The sequence below is a fragment of the Triticum urartu genome, chromosome 5A, assembly GCF_056163025.1.
Source record: "Triticum urartu cultivar PI428250 chromosome 5A, HENAU_Tu73, whole genome shotgun sequence".
Lineage (NCBI taxonomy): Eukaryota > Viridiplantae > Streptophyta > Magnoliopsida > Poales > Poaceae > Triticum > Triticum urartu.
In genome coordinates, this window is record NC_141877.1 from 291193769 (window position 1) to 291198169 (window position 4401).

General features: G+C 38.5%; 1 pseudogene; it reads left to right on the forward strand.

The window, feature by feature from the left end:
* Positions 1-329: 329 nt before the first annotated feature.
* Positions 330-2084, forward strand: LOC147971104 (uncharacterized; annotated as a pseudogene).
* The last annotated feature ends 2317 nt before the right edge of the window (positions 2085-4401 follow it).

Here is a 4401-nt window from a genome sequence, read left to right on the forward strand (position 1 = left end):
CCGAAAGCACTTCTGTGATGCGCGATTTATCTTCATGGAAGTGGACACTTCCGTGATGATAATTTTGGTAATGTCATGGAACACTTCTACGACAACACAGGTATGGCTATCTTGATTCTGTCATAAAATCGTCATGGATGTACATGCATGACAAAAAATGCGACCTACTGTGACAAACACGTATCATCACGGAAGTGTATTTTTTTGTAGTGATACTTGATATCTTTTATAATGGACTAACTGATGCTTCCAGAGACCACCTGGATAGTTGTGTTGGTTGTATTTTCAGGGAAAGAACTGTTGATGAAGCTGAAATTCTATTGAATAATATGTTGAGTAATGAAAATAATTGGACCCTTCCTGATCTAATCCCTTATCTAATTCCTGAACCAACTCCTGAGCCAACTCCGAAGAAAAGGGGTATTCTATTTCTCAGTCCTGAAGATATGCAAGAGGCAAAGAAATCTATGAAAGAAAAAGGTATTAAAGCTGAAGATGTTAAAAATTTACCGCATGTTGAAGAAATACATGGTCTTAATTTACCGCATGTTGAAGAAATACATGGTCTTGATAACCCGACCCAGGTAGTAAAGGAAAATTCTCTCTATAGACATGATAAGGCTGAAATCCCTCCTACTAAGTTTGCTAGCCAATGCTTACATGAGTTTGATAACTTTATGGTTAAGCAAGAAGATTTTAATGCTTATGTTGGTAGACAAATGAAACATAATGCTTATATGATTGAACACTTGAGTGATTATATGGCTAATGTTAAAGGTGAACTAAAACTTATCAGTAAACATGCTTCTATGGTTACCACTCAAGTAGAACAAGTACTTAAAGCTCAGAATGATTTGCTCAATGAATTAAATAGTAAGAAAAATGATAATGTTGTTAGAGTTATGACTAGAGGTGGTCAAATGACTCAGGAACCTTTGTATCCTGAGGGCCATCCTAAGAGAATTGAGCAAGATTATTAGAGAAATAATGTTGATGCACCTAGTCCTTTTAAGAGGAAGAAAAAGAAAAATGATAGGACTTTGCATGCTTCTAGTGAACCTGTTATTGACACAGCTGACAATCCCAATGATATCTCTATTTCTGATGCTGAAACACAATCTGGTAATGAGCATGAACCCAGTGATAATGTTAATAATGATGTTCATGTTGATGCTCAACCTATTAATGACAATGAAGTAGAGATTGTACCTGTTGTTGATCTTGATAACCCACAATCAAAGAATCAACGTTATGATAAGAGAGACTTTGTTGCTAGGAAGCATGTTAAAGAAAGAGAACCATGGGTTCAGAAACCCATGCCTTTTCCTCCTAAACCATCCAAGAAAAAGGATGATGAGGATTTTGAGCGCTTTGCTGAAATGATTAGGCCTATCTTCTTGCGTATGCGTTTGACTGATATGCTTAAAATGAATCCTTATGCTAAGTACATGAAAGATATTGTTACTAATAAAAGAAAGATATCGAAAGCTTAAATTTCCACCATGCTTGCTAATTATACTTTTAAGGGTGGAATACCTAAGAAACTAGGAGATCCCGGAGTACCAACTATACCATGCTCCATTGAAAGAAACTATGTTAAAACTGCTTTATGTGATCTTGGAGCCGGTGTTAGTGTTATACCTCTCTCTTTATATCATACACTTGATTTGAATAAGTTTACACCTACTGAAATATCTTTGCAAATGGCTGACAAATCAACTGCTATACCTGTCGGTATTTGTGAGGATGTGCCTGTTGTGGCTGCAAACGTTACTATTTTAACGGACTTTGTTATTCTTGATATTCCCAAGGACGATAGTATGTCTACTATTCTTGGGAGACCCTTTTTGAATACTGCAGGGGCTGTTATTGATTGCACCAAAGGCAATGTCACTTTTCATGTTAATGGTAATGAGCATACAGTACACTTTCTGAGGAAATAACCTCAAGTCCATAGTATCAATTCTATTGGAAAAATTTCAACTATTACTATTGGAGGTTTTGAATTTCCTCTTCCTACTGTCAAGAAGAAATATGATATTCTTATTATTGGGGACATGCATATCCCCGTTGAGGTAACTTAGTGTTATTCGAAAATTCTCCGGTTCCATGTTATTCAGAATGAGTTTGATAACAAGACCTGATCAACCTTGTTAGTGGATTCCTTTTGATGAGCATGAGATGGATGAATTTTGAAAACACAACTCTCTATATCCTCTTTTTACTTTCTGTTATTTATATTAAATAAAGCAAAAATAGTAATTTCTGTCTGTTTTCTGAATTATCCATGCAATAAAAATACCCCAAAAATAAAAGTTCTCCAAATGCCCTGAAATTTAAATATGATTTTTTTTCTGGAATATTTGAGAATATCTGGCACTGGAAACACAGCAGGGGGAGCAAGCACCTAGCCACGAGGGTGGAGGGCGCGCCCTACCCCCCTAGGCGCGCCCCCTGCCTCGTGGGCCCACGATGGCTCCCCTCCACTTATTCCAGCTACCACATACTCCTTCTTCCTCCCACAAACATCACTAGCCAGCTCAAACCCGAGCCCAAGCTCATCTTGCTGCCATTTTCGATCTCCTTGCTCGAAGCTCCATTCACAAAACTGCTTTGGGGGATTGTTCTTTGGTATGTGACTCCTCCAATGGTCCAATTAGTTTTTGTTCTAGTGCTTTATTCATTGCATATTTTTGCTGCTTAGGTGACCCTGTTCTTGAGCTTGCATGTCAAATTTATGTGGTCAAAAGTAGTTTTGATGCATGATATTGTCTCTAGGCACTTGTAGGAGTAGTTGCTATCAAGTTGAGTTTGGTTCACTTTTATTTTTTATTTTGAAGTTACTAAAAATTTCAGAAATTTTCATAAAAAGATGAAGATATTTTTGAGGGGCTCATCGAGCTGAAGCTCGAAGGATAAGCAAAGTGAGGAGGATAAGAGGCCCAAATGTAATCTCCCTCACACCACAGAAGTTCGGCCGTGTGAATGGCCTTGTGATAATTTCTTGAGAGCAGCCGGGATTTATGATGATTTTTATGAGTTGGCTGAGAATGCAGGCCTCATCTCCTTCCTCCACGACCAATGTGAACAGTATTTCTTACTCACCAATATCTTTGTGCAAAACTTTCATTTCCATGCTAGGAGCTCACCACCTACGGTGGAATTTTATTTATATGATGAGCATAAGGAGATGTCACTTCGTGATTTTTGTCGGGTTTGTTTGATCCCTTTCGAGGGAACCGTAGAGGAACCACATCGTGACGATATGGAAGGGTTTATTGATACAATTGTTGTAGGGGAAACGAGGAAAGTTTCTGATGCAAGAATTACTAGCATACATTTTCCTGTTTTACGTTACTTCGCAATATTTGCTAGTAGATGCTTACTTGGTCGCGGAAACTGTGGCAACCTTAGTGCCCCTGATATTGTTATTTTGTGCCATGCCTTGTGCCGTGATGACACATTTAGTATGGGCGCTATTGTTGCAAAGCAGTTAAATCTTAACCATACTAAGGGCCCCGTCCTTGGAGGCATCTTCGCCTCACGCTTCGCTGCACACTTTAACATACCTATTAGGCACTATGAGAAGGAAGAGAAGTTGCTACCTCCTGTTTTTCTAGACTATAAGAGTATGTTAGCACATGATTTTATCGTTAAGAATAAGGAAAAGATGCTTAAGTACAAGCTAATATTTGATAAAAATCACCCTGAGACTATTACTTTGCCTGCTCCTTCCTTGTTTGACTTATCTGCAGGCAAGTACCTTTCTCCACCGGAGGCCATTCACGCTTACCGAAACCCCACACTAGCTACAGAGCCAGAGCCAGAAGCACAATTTGATCCTCACCGGTAGTCTGTTTACCAGTGGAATCTGGAAGAGATCGCCAACCAGTTGCACCAGGGGGATTCTTCTCAGTACGACCCCAACTATTACTTTGGATATCCGCCAGGCCAGCCGTGGCAATAGACCAACTTAGGCCGAAAGCCTAAGCTTGGGGGAGTACGTATCTCTCACGGACATTACATTCCTGTTCACACACTCATGCTAGGTGTCGGTGCTCATACTTTTTTATTGTATCATCCATGCTAGTTTATTTTCCTTTTTATGCTTTCTTCTTGTGTGTTTAATAAACCATAATAAAAAATAAAAAAAATTAGTTGTAGCTTTTAGTTAGTTTACTTTGAATGCTGTAGTAGTAATAATTAAAAAGAAAACCCCAAAAGATTTCTCGTTCTTCTTTTGCTTATTGGGAGCTTTCCCGTGTAAATAGTTTTATTTCTTTCTTGTTCTTTGGGGGTCGAGAGGAGAAGACCATGATTAAAATGTTGAGTGGCTCTTATATGCATTATTGTTGATCTAACAAAGAGCCCATATTACCTTGTCTTCTCTCTTGAATTGAA